At 58.4% G+C, this 24,509-nt stretch overlaps 11 non-coding genes and 1 pseudogene across 11 annotated transcripts; all 12 read right to left on the minus strand.

Moving 5' to 3' along the window:
• Positions 1 to 3,015: 3,015 nt before the first annotated feature.
• On the minus strand, positions 3,016 to 3,206 carry LOC148806740 (U2 spliceosomal RNA). Its single transcript, XR_016089532.1, has one exon. It is a non-coding gene; the product is annotated as a U2 spliceosomal RNA (small nuclear RNA).
• Positions 3,207 to 3,995: 789 nt separating this feature from the next.
• Positions 3,996 to 4,186, minus strand: LOC148806741 (U2 spliceosomal RNA). The gene has a single exon (XR_016089533.1). It is a non-coding gene; the product is annotated as a U2 spliceosomal RNA (small nuclear RNA).
• A 789-nt stretch (positions 4,187 to 4,975) lies between these two features.
• On the minus strand, positions 4,976 to 5,166 carry LOC148806742 (U2 spliceosomal RNA). The gene has a single exon (XR_016089534.1). It is a non-coding gene; the product is annotated as a U2 spliceosomal RNA (small nuclear RNA).
• A 795-nt stretch (positions 5,167 to 5,961) lies between these two features.
• On the minus strand, positions 5,962 to 6,152 carry LOC148806743 (U2 spliceosomal RNA). Its single transcript, XR_016089535.1, has one exon. It is a non-coding gene; the product is annotated as a U2 spliceosomal RNA (small nuclear RNA).
• Positions 6,153 to 6,933: 781 nt separating this feature from the next.
• LOC148806744 (U2 spliceosomal RNA) lies at positions 6,934 to 7,124 on the minus strand. The gene has a single exon (XR_016089536.1). It is a non-coding gene; the product is annotated as a U2 spliceosomal RNA (small nuclear RNA).
• Positions 7,125 to 7,909: 785 nt separating this feature from the next.
• LOC148806745 (U2 spliceosomal RNA) lies at positions 7,910 to 8,102 on the minus strand. Its single transcript, XR_016089592.1, has one exon. It is a non-coding gene; the product is annotated as a U2 spliceosomal RNA (small nuclear RNA).
• A 5,851-nt stretch (positions 8,103 to 13,953) lies between these two features.
• On the minus strand, positions 13,954 to 14,155 carry LOC148806746 (U2 spliceosomal RNA; annotated as a pseudogene).
• A 6,244-nt stretch (positions 14,156 to 20,399) lies between these two features.
• LOC148806747 (U2 spliceosomal RNA) lies at positions 20,400 to 20,590 on the minus strand. Its single transcript, XR_016089538.1, has one exon. It is a non-coding gene; the product is annotated as a U2 spliceosomal RNA (small nuclear RNA).
• A 777-nt stretch (positions 20,591 to 21,367) lies between these two features.
• LOC148806748 (U2 spliceosomal RNA) lies at positions 21,368 to 21,558 on the minus strand. The gene has a single exon (XR_016089539.1). It is a non-coding gene; the product is annotated as a U2 spliceosomal RNA (small nuclear RNA).
• A 795-nt stretch (positions 21,559 to 22,353) lies between these two features.
• LOC148806749 (U2 spliceosomal RNA) lies at positions 22,354 to 22,544 on the minus strand. Its single transcript, XR_016089540.1, has one exon. It is a non-coding gene; the product is annotated as a U2 spliceosomal RNA (small nuclear RNA).
• A 795-nt stretch (positions 22,545 to 23,339) lies between these two features.
• On the minus strand, positions 23,340 to 23,530 carry LOC148806750 (U2 spliceosomal RNA). The gene has a single exon (XR_016089541.1). It is a non-coding gene; the product is annotated as a U2 spliceosomal RNA (small nuclear RNA).
• A 785-nt stretch (positions 23,531 to 24,315) lies between these two features.
• LOC148806751 (U2 spliceosomal RNA) lies at positions 24,316 to 24,506 on the minus strand. The gene has a single exon (XR_016089542.1). It is a non-coding gene; the product is annotated as a U2 spliceosomal RNA (small nuclear RNA).
• Between the last annotated feature and the right edge of the window lie 3 nt (positions 24,507 to 24,509).

The following is a 24,509-nucleotide window of genomic DNA, read 5'->3' on the forward strand; positions in this document are numbered from 1 at the left end:
ATCATAAATCCAAAAAAACTCAAAACCTAGAACCCAAATCCCAAAATACCAATCTTAACAAGCATCTATTATCATAATCCCGCCCGTTATGCAAATCAACTTTCCACCCCACTCAAAATAATCTCAAGATGCACTCTGTTAACCTAATCCTCCCCTTTCCATGAAACAAACTCGATTCCCATGAAACCCAAATAACTCGATTCAACAAATAAGTTCGCCTAATCCCAAATTCCACCCCAAACCCCACCAGCACAAATTAATCTCAAAATTACATACATCATCCTTGTCAAAAACCCGCCCCTTATGCAAATAAAGACCAACCCTCCATTCTCAAGCCAGCGCAAAGTATTACACAATTAAACTTTACTCGTCCATTATACCAACTCAAAACAAACTCGGTGTTAAACCTTCCCTTTTGACTCGCACTCAGCCTCCCCACTGTCTGATAAATCAAAAATTATCACTTTTTCCGGCCCAATGTTTTATCAAATCATCCCTTATCAAAAAACATTCCTCTCTCGTTCTCCCTGTTATCCTATAACTAACCGGCAGCGTCCCATCCGACATAAATTCAATACAGCAACCCTTGTATTTCCCTTGCAGAACTTCTACTGCAGCCGCACATTTTGATCGATTATCCGCAAGCCACTGCTGCCATGCTGGATGCACATCAAACGATACACGCGCACACCCAGCAACTACTCCTGAATCTAAAGGTTGACCCTTTTGTACAACCTCTACCTTCTGCACATTTAATTGACCCTCAGTCCCCCCCTCTCCCTTCGGCTTCCCCTTCACTGACACCTCCTTTGTTTCCACACTAGTCTCTCCCTTCGGCTTCCCCTTCGCTACTACCTCCTTTATTTCCACACTAGTCTCTCCCTTCCCCTTCCCCTTCAATGCTACCTCCTTTGTTTCCACACTAGTCCCTCCCTTCTCCTTTCCCTTTACTAACACCTCCTTTGTTTCCACACTAGTCCCTCCCTTCTCCTTTCCCCTTGCTAACACCTCCTTTGTTTCCACACTAGTCCCTCCCTTCTCCTTTCCCTTTACTAACACCTCCCTTGTTTCCCCGCTAATCTCCCCCATCCCCTTCCCCTTCTCAGGAACCTTCTCTATTTTTACCTTGACCTCCCCGTTCCCCTGTCCCTCCCTTATTCCAACTTCACCCTTCCCCCTCCCCTTCCCCAATGCCTCCTCTGCTTCCCCACCACCTTCTCCCTTTGTACACTCCCGAGACACATGTCCTATTTCTTTACACAAGAAACACCTCTTCCCCTGCACACATTCCTTTGCCATGTGGCCCAATGTCTCACACAGCCTACACCGTACCAACGTACACAGCCTTGCAAAATGACCCCGTTCTCCACATTTATAACATGCAAGGGGCTGCCCAGAATACTCTAGGTACCCCTTACGAGTCCCGATCTTGAAAAAGGCAGGAGGGTGTATCACCCCCTCTGCCACTGTCTTCCCCAGACGCAACCTCATCTGGTATGTTCTTTTTCCAGTCCACACTCCGTCCGGTTCCAAATCTCTCTTCCCCACTCCTTGTAGATCCACAAATTGCTGCAGGAAGGAGACTATGTCCCCCTCCGGAACAAAGGGATCGCCCATGTGAACTGTCAACACCTTCAGTTCCCCAGCAAACAGCGGTTCGACTTGAAAAAGCCGAAACGGTGCGTCCTCTTCCTTCTCCTGCACCTTCCTCCAAACATCCAAACATAAAGCTTCTGAAATCAAAGTCAAATCAAAAATCCCCCGAGCACCAAAGTCCTGTAAACACAAAATATCTTCAAAACGTAAACCCAAACCATCAAACAAAACAAGCTTTTTAAACTTAGCTCGGTCCCAAGCCTCCAGTCCATCCCGGCTCCTCGGCATGAAACGGAGAGAGTCCTTCCTCCGCTCCTCCTTCAGCCAAGAAAACCCCGCTGACTTCCAGCCGTTCTGCTCCATCCTCTCGTCGTCGTCCACCAACGGCAATCCTCTCCACACCAGCACTGCAAAAGGTCGTCCTTGGCAGCAACACTCCTTCCACCGTCCGGCAATCCTCCTCGTCGCCCTCGTCACCAAGCACCAGCTCTCCAGCCTCCGAACTCCAGACTCCACTCCTTCCGGTCAGACCTTCCGTCCCCACGCCTTCCCGACCCCCTGGACTAAGACCTTGGAATTGCGGGCTTGCCGGCTTAAACCTTGATCTTAGCCAAAAGGCCGAGAAGCGATGCCCGACGCCGGCCTTGGGCGGGCGCGCGGGCGTCCGGCTGGCGCGCAGCGGCGCAGGCCGACGCCTCTGGAGCCCGGTCCGCACGCGGCTGCCGGCCGCCCGGACTCCGCTCTCCCCCTCTCTTGCCTGCCTGCTTGCTCGCCTGCCTGCCCGCCAGTCCCGGGCGGGGGCCCTGCTCTTTGATCTCCTGTCAACGGCCCGACAACGACCGCAGCCGCGGGGGGCGCCAGCCGGCCGGCCTCCTTAGCTTAGGCCCCTCCCACCAGCAGCAGCCGTGCCGAGTGAGCTGCAAGCGAAAGCGGACCGTCGGCACCTGCGGGCAGAGGCAAGGGGCAGCGCTCTCTCGGGAGGGACGGGGACACACACACACCTGCCTGCCTGCCGAAAAAAAGAAAGAAAAGGTGTATATACTAAGTTTTTTGGAGGGAAAACGGCCGGCTGTCGAAAGGGGCCCGCCTGCAAGGACGGGGACACACACACACACACACACACACACACACACACACACACACACACACACACACACAAGCCACGCCTGCCTCCCTGGAAAAAGGAGGAAAAAACTAAGTTTTTTGGAGGGAAAACGCACGGGAGCCGAAAAGGGGGCCGGCCTGCTTGCCGAGAGAGTCGAGGCGCGGGAAAGTGCACGGAGGGAGCACGGGAACGGGGAGGGGGAGAGAGAGAGACACAGAGACACACAGATGGACGAGAGACGAGACCGGAGAGGAAGGAGCTCCGGTCCACCTCGCTTGCTTGCTAGCTACGTCTGTCTTTTCACCGCTGAGAGAAGGTAGTGCACCGTTCCCGGAGGCGCTGCAATACCGGGCCGATGCGTGGAGAGGACGGAGCAAGCTCCTGATCCAGCTCCCTGTTCCAAAAATCCGTTTAATATGTGGTCCCCCGATGGGGGACGTATCAGATATTAAACTGATAAGAACAGATACTACACTTGATCTTAGCCAAAAGGCCGAGAAGCGATGCCCGACGCCGGCCTTGGGCGGGCGCGCGGGCGTCCGGCTGGCGCGCAGCGGCGCAGGCCGACGCCTCTGGAGCCCGGTCCGCACGCGGCTGCCGGCCGCCCGGACTCCGCTCTCCCCCTCTCTTGCCTGCCTGCTTGCTCGCCTGCCTGCCCGCCAGTCCCGGGCGGGGGCCCTGCTCTTTGATCTCCTGTCAACGGCCCGACAACGACCGCAGCCGCGGGGGGCGCCAGCCGGCCGGCCTCCTTAGCTTAGGCCCCTCCCACCAGCAGCAGCCGTGCCGAGTGAGCTGCAAGCGAAAGCGGACCGTCGGCACCTGCGGGCAGAGGCAAGGGGCAGCGCTCTCTCGGGAGGGACGGGGACACACACACACCTGCCTGCCTGCCGAAAAAAAGAAAGAAAAGGTGTATATACTAAGTTTTTTGGAGGGAAAACGGCCGGCTGTCGAAAGGGGCCCGCCTGCAAGGACGGGGACACACACACACACACACACACACACACACACACACACACACACACACACACACACAAGCCACGCCTGCCTCCCTGGAAAAAGGAGGAAAAAACTAAGTTTTTTGGAGGGAAAACGCACGGGAGCCGAAAAGGGGGCCGGCCTGCTTGCCGAGAGAGTCGAGGCGCGGGAAAGTGCACGGAGGGAGCACGGGAACGGGGAGGGGGAGAGAGAGAGACACAGAGACACACAGATGGACGAGAGACGAGACCGGAGAGGAAGGAGCTCCGGTCCACCTCGCTTGCTTGCTAGCTACGTCTGTCTTTTCACCGCTGAGAGAAGGTAGTGCACCGTTCCCGGAGGCGCTGCAATACCGGGCCGATGCGTGGAGAGGACGGAGCAAGCTCCTGATCCAGCTCCCTGTTCCAAAAATCCGTTTAATATGTGGTCCCCCGATGGGGGACGTATCAGATATTAAACTGATAAGAACAGATACTACACTTGATCTTAGCCAAAAGGCCGAGAAGCGATGCCCGACGCCGGCCTTGGGCGGGCGCGCGGGCGTCCGGCTGGCGCGCAGCGGCGCAGGCCGACGCCTCTGGAGCCCGGTCCGCACGCGGCTGCCGGCCGCCCGGACTCCGCTCTCCCCCTCTCTTGCCTGCCTGCTTGCTCGCCTGCCTGCCCGCCAGTCCCGGGCGGGGGCCCTGCTCTTTGATCTCCTGTCAACGGCCCGACAACGACCGCAGCCGCGGGGGGCGCCAGCCGGCCGGCCTCCTTAGCTTAGGCCCCTCCCACCAGCAGCAGCCGTGCCGAGTGAGCTGCAAGCGAAAGCGGACCGTCGGCACCTGCGGGCAGAGGCAAGGGGCAGCGCTCTCTCGGGAGGGACGGGGACACACACACACCTGCCTGCCTGCCGAAAAAAAGAAAGAAAAGGTGTATATACTAAGTTTTTTGGAGGGAAAACGGCCGGCTGTCGAAAGGGGCCCGCCTGCAAGGACGGGGACACACACACACACACACACACACACACACACACACACACACACACACACACACACAAGCCACGCCTGCCTCCCTGGAAAAAGGAGGAAAAAACTAAGTTTTTTGGAGGGAAAACGCACGGGAGCCGAAAAGGGGGCCGGCCTGCTTGCCGAGAGAGTCGAGGCGCGGGAAAGTGCACGGAGGGAGCACGGGAACGGGGAGGGGGAGAGAGAGAGACACAGAGACACACAGATGGACGAGAGACGAGACCGGAGAGGAAGGAGCTCCGGTCCACCTCGCTTGCTTGCTAGCTACGTCTGTCTTTTCACCGCTGAGAGAAGGTAGTGCACCGTTCCCGGAGGCGCTGCAATACCGGGCCGATGCGTGGAGAGGACGGAGCAAGCTCCTGATCCAGCTCCCTGTTCCAAAAATCCGTTTAATATGTGGTCCCCCGATGGGGGACGTATCAGATATTAAACTGATAAGAACAGATACTACACTTGATCTTAGCCAAAAGGCCGAGAAGCGATGCCCGACGCCGGCCTTGGGCGGGCGCGCGGGCGTCCGGCTGGCGCGCAGCGGCGCAGGCCGACGCCTCTGGAGCCCGGTCCGCACGCGGCTGCCGGCCGCCCGGACTCCGCTCTCCCCCTCTCTTGCCTGCCTGCTTGCTCGCCTGCCTGCCCGCCAGTCCCGGGCGGGGGCCCTGCTCTTTGATCTCCTGTCAACGGCCCGACAACGACCGCAGCCGCGGGGGGCGCCAGCCGGCCGGCCTCCTTAGCTTAGGCCCCTCCCACCAGCAGCAGCCGTGCCGAGTGAGCTGCAAGCGAAAGCGGACCGTCGGCACCTGCGGGCAGAGGCAAGGGGCAGCGCTCTCTCGGGAGGGACGGGGACACACACACACCTGCCTGCCTGCCGAAAAAAAGAAAGAAAAGGTGTATATACTAAGTTTTTTGGAGGGAAAACGGCCGGCTGTCGAAAGGGGCCCGCCTGCAAGGACGGGGACACACACACACACACACACACACACACACACACACACACACACACACACACACACACACACAAGCCACGCCTGCCTCCCTGGAAAAAGGAGGAAAAAACTAAGTTTTTTGGAGGGAAAACGCACGGGAGCCGAAAAGGGGGCCGGCCTGCTTGCCGAGAGAGTCGAGGCGCGGGAAAGTGCACGGAGGGAGCACGGGAACGGGGAGGGGGAGAGAGAGAGACACAGAGACACACAGATGGACGAGAGACGAGACCGGAGAGGAAGGAGCTCCGGTCCACCTCGCTTGCTTGCTAGCTACGTCTGTCTTTTCACCGCTGAGAGAAGGTAGTGCACCGTTCCCGGAGGCGCTGCAATACCGGGCCGATGCGTGGAGAGGACGGAGCAAGCTCCTGATCCAGCTCCCTGTTCCAAAAATCCGTTTAATATGTGGTCCCCCGATGGGGGACGTATCAGATATTAAACTGATAAGAACAGATACTACACTTGATCTTAGCCAAAAGGCCGAGAAGCGATGCCCGACGCCGGCCTTGGGCGGGCGCGCGGGCGTCCGGCTGGCGCGCAGCGGCGCAGGCCGACGCCTCTGGAGCCCGGTCCGCACGCGGCTGCCGGCCGCCCGGACTCCGCTCTCCCCCTCTCTTGCCTGCCTGCTTGCTCGCCTGCCTGCCCGCCAGTCCCGGGCGGGGGCCCTGCTCTTTGATCTCCTGTCAACGGCCCGACAACGACCGCAGCCGCGGGGGGCGCCAGCCGGCCGGCCTCCTTAGCTTAGGCCCCTCCCACCAGCAGCAGCCGTGCCGAGTGAGCTGCAAGCGAAAGCGGACCGTCGGCACCTGCGGGCAGAGGCAAGGGGCAGCGCTCTCTCGGGAGGGACGGGGACACACACACACCTGCCTGCCTGCCGAAAAAAAGAAAGAAAAGGTGTATATACTAAGTTTTTTGGAGGGAAAACGGCCGGCTGTCGAAAGGGGCCCGCCTGCAAGGACGGGGACACACACACACACACACACACACACACACACACACACACACACACACAAGCCACGCCTGCCTCCCTGGAAAAAGGAGGAAAAAACTAAGTTTTTTGGAGGGAAAACGCACGGGAGCCGAAAAGGGGGCCGGCCTGCTTGCCGAGAGAGTCGAGGCGCGGGAAAGTGCACGGAGGGAGCACGGGAACGGGGAGGGGGAGAGAGAGAGACACAGAGACACACAGATGGACGAGAGACGAGACCGGAGAGGAAGGAGCTCCGGTCCACCTCGCTTGCTTGCTAGCTACGTCTGTCTTTTCACCGCTGAGAGAAGGTAGTGCACCGTTCCCGGAGGCGCTGCAATACCGGGCCGATGCGTGGAGAGGACGGAGCAAGCTCCTGATCCAGCTCCCTGTTCCAAAAATCCGTTTAATATGTGGTCCCCCGATGGGGGACGTATCAGATATTAAACTGATAAGAACAGATACTACACTTGATCTTAGCCAAAAGGCCGAGAAGCGATGCCCGACGCCGGCCTTGGGCGGGCGCGCGGGCGTCCGGCTGGCGCGCAGCGGCGCAGGCCGACGCCTCTGGAGCCCGGTCCGCACGCGGCTGCCGGCCGCCCGGACTCCGCTCTCCCCCTCTCTTGCCTGCCTGCTTGCTCGCCTGCCTGCCCGCCAGTCCCGGGCGGGGGCCCTGCTCTTTGATCTCCTGTCAACGGCCCGACAACGACCGCAGCCGCGGGGGGCGCCAGCCGGCCGGCCTCCTTAGCTTAGGCCCCTCCCACCAGCAGCAGCCGTGCCGAGTGAGCTGCAAGCGAAAGCGGACCGTCGGCACCTGCGGGCAGAGGCAAGGGGCAGCGCTCTCTCGGGAGGGACGGGGACACACACACACCTGCCTGCCTGCCGAAAAAAAGAAAGAAAAGGTGTATATACTAAGTTTTTTGGAGGGAAAACGGCCGGCTGTCGAAAGGGGCCCGCCTGCAAGGACGGGGACACACACACACACACACACACACACACACACACACACACACACACACACACAAGCCACGCCTGCCTCCCTGGAAAAAGGAGGAAAAAACTAAGTTTTTTGGAGGGAAAACGCACGGGAGCCGAAAAGGGGGCCGGCCTGCTTGCCGAGAGAGTCGAGGCGCGGGAAAGTGCACGGAGGGAGCACGGGAACGGGGAGGGGGAGAGAGAGAGACACAGAGACACACAGATGGACGAGAGACGAGACCGGAGAGGAAGGAGCTCCGGTCCACCTCGCTTGCTTGCTAGCTACGTCTGTCTTTTCACCGCTGAGAGAAGGTAGTGCACCGTTCCCGGAGGCGCTGCAATACCGGGCCGATGCGTGGAGAGGACGGAGCAAGCTCCTGATCCAGCTCCCTGTTCCAAAAATCCGTTTAATATGTGGTCCCCCGATGGGGGACGTATCAGATATTAAACTGATAAGAACAGATTTTTTTTTTATGTTTTTATTAGAAAACAGTACAAAAGTGCTTAAATCTTTAAACTACCCACCACCTTAACACCACGTGATCAAGTCCTTCCAGCGCTCCTTAGCCGCTGCGAATCCCCAGCGCTTGACGTCCCATCGGATTCTCCGCACCACATCCCTTTTCACCTTCTGGAGGATGCCTGGGACTGTTCCTTCAATGTTATGCCTAATCAGCTCCGTCCGTGCGTCCCAAATGCTGAGCTTGATTAAGCTGACTAGCAGCCACAGAAGAAAGCGTGTGTTCCATCTTCGAGAACCGGGCACACCTTTCATCACCAGGCTGAGTGACAAGGGGAACTCCAGACCCACCTGCACGAAGAGGCGCCGGCTGGACCTCCACACCTGCTGCGCAAACCCGCACTCCCAGAAGACATGGTTCACTGTTTCTTCCTCCGTGCAGCCTTGTCTCGGGCACTGGCTCTGTCTGGACAGGCCATGCGAATGCATAACTGCCCTGACCGCCAGTCGACCCCATACACCGAGCCAGTTCATGTCTTTCAGTTTATTATCCAGGCCCTTAGGTTGGGCCTGCTGCCAGATGTTCCGGGGCACACCCAGGATCGCTGGCCTGTCTTCTGCCACGATGGTCCTGTACATTCCTCTATGGCTCAGCGTTGCTGTTCCGTCCCGAACCTCTGGGTGTGCCCGCAGCCACTGCACTGCGTGGCGGTAGTGCAGTGGGAGTCGCTCGGCCTTCGGGGTCGTGTTCGTCCAGGCGGCCAGGTGTCGCATGTGTGCCGAGAGCCAGAGGCTCACGAAACAGCTGCACAGGTGAGGCGGGTTGCTGTACAAGATGGTACACAGGTTTGCAACAAAGGCGCAGTCCAGTTTAGTTGGAAAGTCCAGAATCCCCCTGCCACCGTCTTCGACGGGCCTGCACATATCCTTCCTTCTAATGCGCTCGTACGAGTTCCCCCACACGAAGACGAAGATGGCTCGCGTGAGCTCTTTCCTCTTCCTTGCAGGTAGGGGGTAAACGACCGCCAGGTGGAGCAGGAGGGGCAGAATTTCTACCTTCAGCACCAGCGCCTTTCCGATCCATGTTAATGAACGCTGCCGCCAAAGGCCCAGCTTCTGGTTGACCTTCCGGAACCTGGCCGCCCAGTTCAAGCCTGAGGAGTCCGTGGTGTGAAAAAGGACCCCCAGGACTTTAACCGGGCCCGTTGTTGTTGTCAGTCCCCCAACGATCTCCGGCTCATATGCCCAGGTCCCGAACAGCTTCACTAGGCTCTTGGCGTGGTTCAAACGGGCGCCGGTGCCTCTGGAGTATGCCTCTATGGTGTCCAACACTCTCCCCAAGCTTCTTTCAGAGCTCAGGAAGAGCGTGATGTCATCCGCATAGGCGGCGATCTTCGCCTCCTGCCCGCCTCCACCTGGTACTCGTATTCCAGCCACCGCAGGATCCCTCCTCAGTTGGTCCAGCAGGAGTTCGAGATAGATCACGTACAGCAGGGGCGACAGAGGACAGCCCTGTCGCACACCACATCTTACTGGGATACTCCTCCCTACTGCTCCGTTCACACATACCCGGGATTTCGCGCCGGTGTATAGCGCCTTGATCCACCTGACAAACCTGTCAGGCAGACCCTTCCTCCGCAGAAGCGCCCACAGGATTCCATGGTGGACCCGGTCGAACGCCTTTGCCTGGTCCAGGCTCACCAGCATGAGCGGCAGGCCTCTATCTTCAACCCAGGCGATGGTGTCCCGGATCAGCTGCAAGGTCCAGCTGATCTTCCGGCCTGCCACGCCACATGTCTGGTCCGCCCCGACCAGCTCCGGCATCACCGTTCTCAGGCGGCCGCCCAGCACCCTGGCCAAGATCTTATAGTCCGTGCACAGGAGCTGGATCGGCCTCCAGTTTCCCAGGTCCGCCTTGTCTCCGCCTTTGTAGATCAGCGAGATGACCCCGGTCCTCATGGAGAGGCCCAGGTCTTCACTGTTCAGGGCCTCGTTGAAGACCTGCACCAAGAAGGGCTCCAGATGACTCCAGAAGGTGGAGTAGAACTCTGTTGGTAGGCCGTCAATGCCAGGGACCGTGCCCTTCTTCAAACCGAGCATCGCTTTCCTCAGTTCTGCCCCTGACACTGGTCCGGCCAGGGTGGAGGTGTCATCCACCACCCTCTCCACACCTTCCAGGAGCTTCTCCCTGATGCTGGGGTCGGTCTCCTTCTCCTGAAACAGAGACGTATAGAACCCTGTGGCACACTCCACCATCCCGGGTATGTCCGTGGCTGCAGTCCCGTCTTCGCGCTGGATGCTCTCGAAGAGACAGCGCTCCTGCCGTCTCCTCACAGCGCCGAAGAACTGGGGCGAGCATCGTTCTTCCCCTTCTCTCCACACTCCCCGCAGTCTGAAAAGGAAGTCCTTCGCTCTCTGCAGCCACTGGTCTCTGAGCCGGCCTCTGACCTCCGCGATCCTTTCGCCGTCAAAAGCGCCCCCCTGGTTCAGCTGCTCGTACAGCGCCTCGAGTTCTTCTTGAAGATGGGCACACTGGCGTTCCTCCAGACTCCGCCGGATCCAGCAATAACGCTTGGTGACCGTCGCGAGAGTCTCCTTACACGATTCCCACCAGTGCACCGAGGAGCTAAAGAGCTCCCTCCTCTCCTCAAAGTCCCTCAGCACTGACTCGATCTTCTTCCGGTATCTCGCCTCCTGCAGAACTTGTCTGTTCAGCTTCCAGTACCCAGTCTGGAAGCCGGGGTCCTCAACACCAAAAGAGACCGACAGCAGCCGATGATCCGAGAACCAGGTGGGGGTCACTTGCCTGCTCAGGACTTTCCACTTCACAGTAGAGAGGATGTAGTCCAATCGCCGGAAGATCCCTCTCCCGTTATCCCACGTGTGGTGTGCGACATTCCGAAACCCGTCTCTAAGGCCGAAGTCTACGATCAAGGACCTCAAGAGATGAACTCCCTGGCCGTGCGCGTCTCCCAGGTCGATGTTGAAATCGCCGCCCACGATCAGCTCCCTGTTGGTATACAGCAGGGGCTCCAGGTCTTTCAGGAAAGTACCCTGCTGTCGTCTGTCTGCTGGGGCGTACACGCTGACTAACCTGACCCTTGTTTTCCTCCAGATCCCGTCCACCACCAGCAGACGTCCGGGGATGACCGAGCTGACCGACTGGACGACGAAACCTGGCGAGCCGCACAAGATGCCGACGCCGGTGGAGTTCACCCCTCCGACGCTCCACCACGAAGGACCCTTCCTCCACTCCCTCTGAAAGGTCCTCACGTCGTTGAGGTCCTTAAGGTGGACTTCCTGCAGGAAGACCACGTCCAGGTGCCTCTGAGACAGGTAACGGAAAACTGCCACTCTCTTGTCCTGCCTTCTCAAACCCCTCACGTTGACCGTTGCCGCCACGAAGGTCATGGCGGTTCCCGTGGGGGGGTGTCACTCTCCATCGCCTCCTCGAGGCTGAGCTCGGGAGAGCTTGCTGCCCCTGCTGTACTTACCGAAGTGTCGTCGGTGGACATGTAACCGACTTCGGCGGGGCTATACTGGGGTTCTTGCTCGGGGGTGGCCATGCTCACCTGGCAGGTAACCACCGGGCTGCCGTCCTCCGTCGTGTTCCGCGACACCGAGAAGGAGCTCATTAGTGCTGGTCCTGATCCTTGTCCAGGCGGAAGAGAGTCTTCGGCGCTCTCGAGCTCCGAGTCGCTCGAGGCTGACAGGTACTCCGACCCCTCTTCCATCCCCTCAGGGTCCACTAACTCTCCCTGGTTCCTGTCCTGCTCTTCCCCCTTGACTGTCCTTTTCTTTTTCTCCTGGGTCTCCTGGGACTGTTGTTCTTCTCCCATCCGCTTCTTCATCTTCTTCTTCCGTTTGCCCTGTAGGGGCGCCGCCTTCTCCTCTTCTGCTGGCGCTGGTGCTGCTGCTGCAGGTGCTCCCTTCCCCTTCCTGCGGTGTCCTTTCTTCACCACCAGCGCCCAGCTCTCTTCGCTGTCCTCGGCCTCCCGAGAAGTTCCCGGCTGTTCGTCCTCTCTCTCCACCCGTTGATCGTCCTCCACCTGTTCCTGCCGTCTGCTTCCTTCCTTCCCTCCCCCGCCAGGGGCTGCACTACCCTCTGGCTGATCTTCCTCTTCGCCGTCCTCCACTGCCAACCTTGCCCCCTCGAACATCACCCTGTTATACTCGGCGCTTCTTTTTATGCACTGGCGGAACAAGTGCCCCGTGTTGCCGCACAGGGAGCACTCTTTCACTGGACACTGCCGTGTCGAGTGGCCCCGCTCATTGCACCGTCCGCACTCCGTTGCCTGACACGCCCCCTCTCGGTGTCCGGATCTGCGACACTTGCGGCAAAAATCCGGCTGGTTCCAATAGTACAAATACCCCCTACCTGATCCGATGGCAAAGGTGGCCGGTGGGTGGGCAAACCCGTCGTTGGTTCTGCTGTCCCTCCTTAGTTCGACCTCGTATCTTCGTTTGCCGGTCCAGACTTTCCGGGTATCCTGGATGATATGGGGCCCGCTTCTCACTTCCACATACCGCCGAAGGAAGGCCGTGACATCGGTATCTGTGATGAAGGGCTCGAACATGTGCACTACCACCCACCGCCTGTTGTCTCCCTGCAGTCCGCCGCACTCGTACTCGCGCATCCCTCCACTCTCGATGACCTCTGTGCATCTCTTCACTACCCGTCCATAGACATCCGCGTTCACAAAGGTGACATCCAAAAATTTCTGTGCCCGGTTCCCCTGCACACATTTAAGTTCCGCCACGCTAACTCCCAAAATGTCAAACAAAATTTTGTCTTCTACCTCCTCTCGCCCAGGCATCTCCGTCTCCGCCTTCCAATTCAGTCTGATGGTCCATCTCACGCTGGGATCCGTCCCAGCCCTCCTGGATTCTCCGGGGTCCGTGGCCATCCCGGAGCGCAGCCTTTCGGCTGCAAGCAGCCTACTCCCCAGCAAAAAAAGGAAACTCCCAAGTCCGCAATCCAAAGGCAAATCCAAGCAATCCGGGTTCAGTTCAGCAAGCAGTCCAAAAAAACGTGTCCTTGTTGTAGGTGTCCTCGTTCGTCTCTCCCTCGGCCCCTGATCTTGGCCAAAAGGCCGAGAAGCGATGCCCGACGCCGGCCTTGGGCGGGCGCGCGGGCGTCCGGCTGGCGCGCAGCGGCGCAGGCCGACGCCTCTGGAGCCCGGTCCGCACGCGGCTGCCGGCCGCCCGGACTCCGCTCTCCCCCTCTCTTGCCTGCCTGCTTGCTCGCCTGCCTGCCCGCCAGTCCCGGGCGGGGGCCCTGCTCTTTGATCTCCTGTCAACGGCCCGACAACGACCGCAGCCGCGGGGGGCGCCAGCCGGCCGGCCTCCTTAGCTTAGGCCCCTCCCACCAGCAGCAGCCGTGCCGAGTGAGCTGCAAGCGAAAGCGGACCGTCGGCACCTGCGGGCAGAGGCAAGGGGCAGCGCTCTCTCGGGAGGGACGGGGACACACACACACCTGCCTGCCTGCCGAAAAAAAGAAAGAAAAGGTGTATATACTAAGTTTTTTGGAGGGAAAACGGCCGGCTGTCGAAAGGGGCCCGCCTGCAAGGACGGGGACACACACACACACACACACACACACACACACACACACACACACACACACACACACAAGCCACGCCTGCCTCCCTGGAAAAAGGAGGAAAAAACTAAGTTTTTTGGAGGGAAAACGCACGGGAGCCGAAAAGGGGGCCGGCCTGCTTGCCGAGAGAGTCGAGGCGCGGGAAAGTGCACGGAGGGAGCACGGGAACGGGGAGGGGGAGAGAGAGAGACACAGAGACACACAGATGGACGAGAGACGAGACCGGAGAGGAAGGAGCTCCGGTCCACCTCGCTTGCTTGCTAGCTACGTCTGTCTTTTCACCGCTGAGAGAAGGTAGTGCACCGTTCCCGGAGGCGCTGCAATACCGGGCCGATGCGTGGAGAGGACGGAGCAAGCTCCTGATCCAGCTCCCTGTTCCAAAAATCCGTTTAATATGTGGTCCCCCGATGGGGGACGTATCAGATATTAAACTGATAAGAACAGATTTTTTTTTTTTTTTTATTAGAAACGTATAAAACATACAAAACAGCAAAAAAGACCCATCACACAAAAAATCAACCCACATGTTACTCAAAAAACACAGAAAACAACATTCAAAAACCCACACCTCTGAAAACCCAAGCAAAATACAATTTCCTTAACCCCGCCTCAAATGCAAATCAAAACCCACCCCCACATCTGAAAAAACAAAACATTCACCAAAACCATACCGACTTTTACTATACAAAACATAATAATCACCCCAACGAAAATAGCCCCTTCCACCTCTCCTTGGCTGCCGCAAAACCCCACCTCAGAATATCCCATTTTACCCGACATGCTATATCATATTTCACTTTATGCACGACAGCGGCTGGTGCTCCACTGACCCCATACTCAGTGAGGTCTTTGCGTGATGCCCACAGATGATATTTTACAAAACTGATCACCAGCCATAACAAAAAATTGATCCCCCATCTCCTTGTTTTTGGGATTCCACGCAGTATAACTTGTCTGGACACCACAAAGTCTAGTTTCACCTGCGTTAAAAGGCCCCCACACTGGTCCCATACCCTCTGTGCAAACCCACAATCCCATAAAACGTGTGCGATGGACTCGGTTTCTTGGCAGTCAGTGCGTGGGCACTTGTCCTGCCTGGAGAGACCATGTCTGTGTAAAGTCTCTCGGACTGGAAGTCTGTTCCACACCACCAACCAATTGAGGTCCTTCAGCTTATTTTCCAGCCCTACCGATTGCGTCTGCCTCCACACCTCTCCCGGAACTCCCACAATAGCCGGCTCCTCCTTTGCAGTAGCCAGCTGGTACAGTGCCTTGTGGTCCAGCAGTGCTGTACCTCCCTTAGCATCCGGGTGCTTTTTTAGCCATTGTACCGCATGTTTATAATACCATGGCAGCCTTTCTGCCTTGGGTGTTGTGTTTGTCCACACTACCAAATGTTTTACTGCAGAGGCAAACCACAAGTGTGCAAAGGGGACGCACAGGTGGTCCGGACTCTCCTTCAGAAGTCTGCACAGCCCCGAGATGAAAAGTGAGTCCAATTTCACCGGCAGGTCCGGCACCGCCCGACCTCCTTCCTCCACCGGCCTGTGCATGTCCACCCGCTTGATGTACTCATATCCTCCGCCCCAAATGAAGCGGAAGATGGTCCTCACCAGCTCTCTACGGAACCTGGGAGGCAGCGGGAAAACACAGGCCAGATGGATGAGCAACGGCAATATATCCACCTTCACTACCAGGACTTTTCCTACCAGTGTCAAATGCCTACTCTGCCACAAACCTAACTTCTGATTCACTTTTGAGATCTTACTCCTCCAGTTAATTGTGGCAGAGTCAGCAGTATGGAAACTGACCCCCAAGATCTTCACAGGCCCTGTCTCTAGTTTGAGACCTCCTACCACATCCTGCCTGTTCTTCCATCTGCCAAAATATTTGACGGTGCACTTGCTGAGATTAAGCAGTGCACCCGTTCCTGCAGCCATGGCGTCCGCTATCTGCAGAACCCGAGTGAGAGACCTGTCAGTGGTAAGAAACAAAGTTACATCGTCTGCGTAAGCCATCAACTTTGCCTGTGCTCCACCGCTACCCGGGACTAGTACACCCTCCACCCAAGGGTCACTCTGGATTCGTCGCAAAAAGGGCTCCAGGTATAGCACGTAGAGGAGAGGGGACAAGGGACACCCCTGCCTCACCCCACGGCTAACCACGAACCCCATCCCCAACCTTCCATTCACACATACCCTTGAGATGACCCCGTTATATAAAATCCTGAGCCATCGGATAAAAGTTCCACCAATCCCTAGTCTCTTTAAAACCTCCCAAAGGAAGGGATGACACACTCTGTCAAAGGCTTTACTTTGATCTAAGCTTACCAGAATGAGCTCCAAGCCCCTTTCCTCCACCCATTCAATGATGTCTCTCACCAACTGGAGATTCCAGGCTAGTTTCCTTCCTTCCACACTGCAGGTCTGATCCCTGCAGACCAGACCCGGCATCACCTTCCTCAGCCGCCTACTCAGCACCCTGGCCAGGATCTTATAGTCAGTGCAGAGCAATTGGATCGGCCTCCAGTTTTCCAGGTCCTCCTTGTCCCCTTTCTTAAAAATCAAAGACAGAACTCCAGTTTTCATAGTTCCCGTTAACTCCCCTGACTCTAAGATTTCGTTAAAAACTTCGAGCAGGATAGGCTGCAGTTTATCCCAAAACACCACGTAAAAGTCAATGGGCAAGCCATCAATTCCGGGAGCCGTCCCCCTCCGCATCCCTGCCATGGCTTCCCTTAGTTCCTCACCCGAAAGCTCTCCCTCCAGTTCAGGCATGCCCTCCTCTACCGTCACTATTCCCGCCAACCACTCCTCCCACAAGTCAGTGTCCACTGGTTTCCCCGAGAACAGTTCCCTGTAAAAATCCGAGGCACACCTGACCATATCTGCTGGGTCAGAGGTAACGGAACCGTCTTTTTGCTTTAGGCCCTCCACCAAAGTTCTGGCTTGCCGAGAACGCACCGAGCCGAAAAACATAGCCGAGCATTTCTCATCCTTTTCCCTCCAATTTCCCTTCGCTCTAAAGAGAAAATCGTTGGCTCGCGCCAACCACCACTCTTTCATCCGAAGCCTGATCTCCGCCGCCTTCGGTGCGTCAAAAGAGCCTCCCTGATTAAATCCCTCATAGAGGGTCTGTAACTCCTGTTGGAGCTGATCTAAATCCTCCCTCTCCTTCCGTCTCCTGTCTCGGCAATATTTGACCGATTCCTTGCATATAACTCTTTTACACATCTCCCACCAATTGACAGCGGACAGATATTTCCATCTCTGACTGCAGAGACTTTCAATCAGGTCAACTATCCTGCTTCTGAACTCAACCTCGGACAACACCTTAACATTTAGCCTCCAGTAACCTGATCTGGGGCCTGGGTCATCCGAGGTCAGACAGGCAGACAGCAACATGTGGTCAGAAAACCATACAGGAACAATATGTCCTACCGTAGACCGTCCACTTAGGGTAGTGAAGATGTAATCCAGTCTCCTGAAGATATCCTTGCCGTTGCTCCAAGTAAACTGTTTAGAGGCCGGGCCCGAGATGTTAAGGCCGTCCTGCAATTTAAAATGACTCACCAACTCTCTCAGGGCTCGCGCCCCTGCCCTATTTGTGTCACCAATATCGACATTAAAATCCCCGCCCATCACCACCGTTCTGTTGGTAAATAGGAGTGGCTCGATCTTTCTTATAAAATCTGCCTGAAGGCGCCTTTCAGCCGGTCCATACACCGCTATCAGGCGCACTTTCAGGCCGTCCCACACCCCATCCACTACCAATAAACGCCCCGGAACAACCACACAAACCTCACCCCCCACAAAATTTGACACCCCACATAAAATCCCGATGCCTGAAGAGTGCACCCCTCCAATGCTCCACCAGGACTCTCCTTTTTGCCATTCTTTCTTAAAATCCGCTACATCCTTCTGTGACCCCAAATGAACCTCCTGAACAAAACAAAAGCCGAACTGGCGACTCGCAAGGTCTTTGAAGACGCCAGTCCGCTTCGCAGGGTTCCTCAAACCCCTCACATTTACCGTACAAATAATACGACTCATGGCGGGTCATGAGAAGTTTGTACCCTAGTCTCCTCTTCCTGGCTAACCTCTGAGTTATCTGTCTCAGCTGATGTTGAATCGCTCTCCCCCTCCCCGGAGTGCTGCAAGCTCCCCTCCCCCGAGGAAGATGACTCGCTCTCGGGATCCCCGGGTACCTGCGGGTGAGCCGGCTGTTCTATCTCTTTTAAACTCCCTACCTCCATCTCACTTCCCTCACTAGCCACTACCGGCTCACCTTGACCTGGAGGAAGTGGCTCCTCGCTCACCTCCACCTCCTCTGATTCCTCAGGGGTGACTGAAACGGCAGAAAGAGTACCCCCCTCCACCTCCAATCCCTCCCCTGACCTTTCCCCCCTTGCGTTTCCCCTCCCCGCCACCTCCTCTCCTTTCTTTCCCGTCGCTCCACCCGCACCCTCCACCTTTTCGAAACCAGGCTCGAGGGATTTCCCGGATGCTACCCCCTCCCGGCTACTGTCTTCCTCCACTCCATCTGAATCGCTGCCTAAAGTCTCAATAGGCAGCCCCCGGAAACGATTTTGCAACCCCAACTTGGCGCGTCGCAAATCAGGGCCCTTCGGCCCTCTCCCTCCCTTCCTCTTTGTAGACCTACTTAAAACCGGGGACCAGCTCGGGGACTCTGGTCGGCCTTCTGGGACCATATCAGCCCAGGACCTGGACTCTGGGTGTTCGTCACCCGCTTCACCCGCCCCCTCTGCTGCTTGCCCTGGTCCACCCTTATCCCCCTCCTTAGTTGTCCCCACAGTCCCGAAAAACATAAACGGACCACCGGAGGGTCCTGGTAATTCCAGTCTCGGATCTTTCGGGGGAGCCTTCACAATGTCCGCAAAGCTCTTCTGCTTTCTGGGACACGAGCGATACACGTGACCCGCTGACCCACACAGATCACATGTCAGTACCTGTCCGCAGTTCTTCGCCTCGTGTCCCTCCGCACCGCACCTCCTGCAGAAACCTCCTGGGCAGTTCGCTGCAATGTGTCCCTGTTGCAAACACTTTTTACATGTCAGGGGCTGCCCTGGGTAGAAAAGGTAGCCCCTGTTTGACCCGATATTAAAGTAGGCAGGGGGATGCAAAACGCCCTCCTCTCCAGACGGCTGAGGTCGGAGCCTGACCAAATACCTCCTCCTCCCGGTCCAGACCCCCGCCTCGTCCACCACTTTGCTGCCGGCCCCTTGAATGTCCACAAACCTGGTTAAATACATCACAATGTCTCGCTCAGGCAACAACGTGTTAAACAGGTGGACGGTAAGCGTCCTCAGCTCCCTCGCAAAGAGAGGCTCCATCAAAAACAAAGACATCGGAAAAGAATTTTTCCCGGATTGCGCCTTCTGCCACACAGTCTCGCACAACTTGTCCGACTCCATTGTCAAATCAAAAATACCTTTCCCCGGGAAATCCTGCAAACTAGTGATATCCTTGACCTTAATCCCAAGTCCATGAAACAAAATGTCTCTTTCAAACTTGTCCCTCTTCATCCAGGTAGCCTTATCTTCCGCCGTCTTCACCACGAAGCGCACTGTGCGCCGCATCTGTCCCTCACGGGACAGAGGGTGCCCAGCCGCCAGGTCGCGGGTCCACTCACCCGCCGCCGCCGTCGTCGCCGCCGCCGCCGCCATCAGGAAGCCCCACTTCGCCCCCTGGGCTCAACCCAGGGCGACTACCCGTGGTAGCTTGGAATCCGCGGCCTCCGTCCTCCTCCGGCAGGTTGGTTCTCCTCCCTCTGGTTGGTCCTCGATCTCCCTCCTCTCCGCCGCCGTCGCCGCCGTCGTCTTCTCCGTCTTCTCCGTCGTCGTCTTCTCGTCCCCCAGCCAAGTCATCAAGCCGCGGGCCTGCCACGTACTTTCCGATCTTAGCCAGAAGGCCGAGAAGCGATGCCCGACGCCGGCCTTGGGCGGGCGCGCGGGCGTCCGGCTGGCGCGCAGCGGCGCAGGCCGACGCCTCTGGAGCCCGGTCCGCACGCGGCTGCCGGCCGCCCGGACTCCGCTCTCCCCCTCTCTTGCCTGCCTGCTTGCTCGCCTGCCTGCCCGCCAGTCCCGGGCGGGGGCCCTGCTCTTTGATCTCCTGTCAACGGCCCGACAACGACCGCAGCCGCGGGGGGCGCCAGCCGGCCGGCCTCCTTAGCTTAGGCCCCTCCCACCAGCAGCAGCCGTGCCGAGTGAGCTGCAAGCGAAAGCGGACCGTCGGCACCTGCGGGCAGAGGCAAGGGGCAGCGCTCTCTCGGGAGGGACGGGGACACACACACACCTGCCTGCCTGCCGAAAAAAAGAAAGAAAAGGTGTATATACTAAGTTTTTTGGAGGGAAAACGGCCGGCTGTCGAAAGGGGCCCGCCTGCAAGGACGGGGACACACACACACACACACACACACACACACACACACACACACACACACACACACACACACACAAGCCACGCCTGCCTCCCTGGAAAAAGGAGGAAAAAACTAAGTTTTTTGGAGGGAAAACGCACGGGAGCCGAAAAGGGGGCCGGCCTGCTTGCCGAGAGAGTCGAGGCGCGGGAAAGTGCACGGAGGGAGCACGGGAACGGGGAGGGGGAGAGAGAGAGACACAGAGACGCACAGATGGACGAGAGACGAGACCGGAGAGGAAGGAGCTCCGGTCCACCTCGCTTGCTTGCTAGCTACGTCTGTCTTTTCACCGCTGAGAGAAGGTAGTGCACCGTTCCCGGAGGCGCTGCAATACCGGGCCGATGCGTGGAGAGGACGGAGCAAGCTCCTGATCCAGCTCCCTGTTCCAAAAATCCGTTTAATATGTGGTCCCCCGATGGGGGACGTATCAGATATTAAACTGATAAGAACAGATACTACACTTGATCTTAGCCAAAAGGCCGAGAAGCGATGCCCGACGCCGGCCTTGGGCGGGCGCGCGGGCGTCCGGCTGGCGCGCAGCGGCGCAGGCCGACGCCTCTGGAGCCCGGTCCGCACGCGGCTGCCGGCCGCCCGGACTCCGCTCTCCCCCTCTCTTGCCTGCCTGCTTGCTCGCCTGCCTGCCCGCCAGTCCCGGGCGGGGGCCCTGCTCTTTGATCTCCTGTCAACGGCCCGACAACGACCGCAGCCGCGGGGGGCGCCAGCCGGCCGGCCTCCTTAGCTTAGGCCCCTCCCACCAGCAGCAGCCGTGCCGAGTGAGCTGCAAGCGAAAGCGGACCGTCGGCACCTGCGGGCAGAGGCAAGGGGCAGCGCTCTCTCGGGAGGGACGGGGACACACACACACCTGCCTGCCTGCCGAAAAAAAGAAAGAAAAGGTGTATATACTAAGTTTTTTGGAGGGAAAACGGCCGGCTGTCGAAAGGGGCCCGCCTGCAAGGACGGGGACACACACACACACACACACACACACACACACACACACACACACAAGCCACGCCTGCCTCCCTGGAAAAAGGAGGAAAAAACTAAGTTTTTTGGAGGGAAAACGCACGGGAGCCGAAAAGGGGGCCGGCCTGCTTGCCGAGAGAGTCGAGGCGCGGGAAAGTGCACGGAGGGAGCACGGGAACGGGGAGGGGGAGAGAGAGAGACACAGAGACGCACAGATGGACGAGAGACGAGACCGGAGAGGAAGGAGCTCCGGTCCACCTCGCTTGCTTGCTAGCTACGTCTGTCTTTTCACCGCTGAGAGAAGGTAGTGCACCGTTCCCGGAGGCGCTGCAATACCGGGCCGATGCGTGGAGAGGACGGAGCAAGCTCCTGATCCAGCTCCCTGTTCCAAAAATCCGTTTAATATGTGGTCCCCCGATGGGGGACGTATCAGATATTAAACTGATAAGAACAGATACTACACTTGATCTTAGCCAAAAGGCCGAGAAGCGATGCCCGACGCCGGCCTTGGGCGGGCGCGCGGGCGTCCGGCTGGCGCGCAGCGGCGCAGGCCGACGCCTCTGGAGCCCGGTCCGCACGCGGCTGCCGGCCGCCCGGACTCCGCTCTCCCCCTCTCTTGCCTGCCTGCTTGCTCGCCTGCCTGCCCGCCAGTCCCGGGCGGGGGCCCTGCTCTTTGATCTCCTGTCAACGGCCCGACAACGACCGCAGCCGCGGGGGGCGCCAGCCGGCCGGCCTCCTTAGCTTAGGCCCCTCCCACCAGCAGCAGCCGTGCCGAGTGAGCTGCAAGCGAAAGCGGACCGTCGGCACCTGCGGGCAGAGGCAAGGGGCAGCGCTCTCTCGGGAGGGACGGGGACACACACACACCTGCCTGCCTGCCGAAAAAAAGAAAGAAAAGGTGTATATACTAAGTTTTTTGGAGGGAAAACGGCCGGCTGTCGAAAGGGGCCCGCCTGCAAGGACGGGGACACACACACACACACACACACACACACACACACACACACACACACACACACACACACACACAAGCCACGCCTGCCTCCCTGGAAAAAGGAGGAAAAAACTAAGTTTTTTGGAGGGAAAACGCACGGGAGCCGAAAAGGGGGCCGGCCTGCTTGCCGAGAGAGTCGAGGCGCGGGAAAGTGCACGGAGGGAGCACGGGAACGGGGAGGGGGAGAGAGAGAGACACAGAGACGCACAGATGGACGAGAGACGAGACCGGAGAGGAAGGAGCTCCGGTCCACCTCGCTTGCTTGCTAGCTACGTCTGTCTTTTCACCGCTGAGAGAAGGTAGTGCACCGTTCCCGGAGGCGCTGCAATACCGGGCCGATGCGTGGAGAGGACGGAGCAAGCTCCTGATCCAGCTCCCTGTTCCAAAAATCCGTTTAATATGTGGTCCCCCGATGGGGGACGTATCAGATATTAAACTGATAAGAACAGATACTACACTTGATCTTAGCCAAAAGGCCGAGAAGCGATGCCCGACGCCGGCCTTGGGCGGGCGCGCGGGCGTCCGGCTGGCGCGCAGCGGCGCAGGCCGACGCCTCTGGAGCCCGGTCCGCACGCGGCTGCCGGCCGCCCGGACTCCGCTCTCCCCCTCTCTTGCCTGCCTGCTTGCTCGCCTGCCTGCCCGCCAGTCCCGGGCGGGGGCCCTGCTCTTTGATCTCCTGTCAACGGCCCGACAACGACCGCAGCCGCGGGGGGCGCCAGCCGGCCGGCCTCCTTAGCTTAGGCCCCTCCCACCAGCAGCAGCCGTGCCGAGTGAGCTGCAAGCGAAAGCGGACCGTCGGCACCTGCGGGCAGAGGCAAGGGGCAGCGCTCTCTCGGGAGGGACGGGGACACACACACACCTGCCTGCCTGCCGAAAAAAAGAAAGAAAAGGTGTATATACTAAGTTTTTTGGAGGGAAAACGGCCGGCTGTCGAAAGGGGCCCGCCTGCAAGGACGGGGACACACACACACACACACACACACACACACACACACACACACACACACACACACACACACACAAGCCACGCCTGCCTCCCTGGAAAAAGGAGGAAAAAACTAAGTTTTTTGGAGGGAAAACGCACGGGAGCCGAAAAGGGGGCCGGCCTGCTTGCCGAGAGAGTCGAGGCGCGGGAAAGTGCACGGAGGGAGCACGGGAACGGGGAGGGGGAGAGAGAGAGACACAGAGACGCACAGATGGACGAGAGACGAGACCGGAGAGGAAGGAGCTCCGGTCCACCTCGCTTGCTTGCTAGCTACGTCTGTCTTTTCACCGCTGAGAGAAGGTAGTGCACCGTTCCCGGAGGCGCTGCAATACCGGGCCGATGCGTGGAGAGGACGGAGCAAGCTCCTGATCCAGCTCCCTGTTCCAAAAATCCGTTTAATATGTGGTCCCCCGATGGGGGACGTATCAGATATTAAACTGATAAGAACAGATACTACACTTGATCTTAGCCAAAAGGCCGAGAAGCGATGCCCGACGCCGGCCTTGGGCGGGCGCGCGGGCGTCCGGCTGGCGCGCAGCGGCGCAGGCCGACGCCTCTGGAGCCCGGTCCGCACGCGGCTGCCGGCCGCCCGGACTCCGCTCTCCCCCTCTCTTGCCTGCCTGCTTGCTCGCCTGCCTGCCCGCCAGTCCCGGGCGGGGGCCCTGCTCTTTGATCTCCTGTCAACGGCCCGACAACGACCGCAGCCGCGGGGGGCGCCAGCCGGCCGGCCTCCTTAGCTTAGGCCCCTCCCACCAGCAGCAGCCGTGCCGAGTGAGCTGCAAGCGAAAGCGGACCGTCGGCACCTGCGGGCAGAGGCAAGGGGCAGCGCTCTCTCGGGAGGGACGGGGACACACACACACCTGCCTGCCTGCCGAAAAAAAGAAAGAAAAGGTGTATATACTAAGTTTTTTGGAGGGAAAACGGCCGGCTGTCGAAAGGGGCCCGCCTGCAAGGACGGGGACACACACACACACACACACACACACACACACACACACACACACACACACACAAGCCACGCCTGCCTCCCTGGAAAAAGGAGGAAAAAACTAAGTTTTTTGGAGGGAAAACGCACGGGAGCCGAAAAGGGGGCCGGCCTGCTTGCCGAGAGAGTCGAGGCGCGGGAAAGTGCACGGAGGGAGCACGGGAACGGGGAGGGGGAGAGAGAGAGACACAGAGACGCACAGATGGACGAGAGACGAGACCGGAGAGGAAGGAGCTCCGGTCCACCTCGCTTGCTTGCTAGCTACGTCTGTCTTTTCACCGCTGAGAGAAGGTAGTGCACCGTTCCCGGAGGCGCTGCAATACCGGGCCGATGCGTGGAGAGGACGGAGCAAGCTCCTGATCCAGCTCCCTGTTCCAAAAATCCGTTTAATATGTGGTCCCCCGATGGGGGACGTATCAGATATTAAACTGATAAGAACAGATACTACACTTGATCTTAGCCAAAAGGCCGAGAAGCGATGCC

This window comes from Atractosteus spatula, unplaced genomic scaffold (assembly GCF_055471065.1).
Source record: "Atractosteus spatula isolate fAtrSpa1 unplaced genomic scaffold, fAtrSpa1.hap1 Scaffold_5, whole genome shotgun sequence".
Lineage (NCBI taxonomy): Eukaryota > Metazoa > Chordata > Actinopteri > Semionotiformes > Lepisosteidae > Atractosteus > Atractosteus spatula.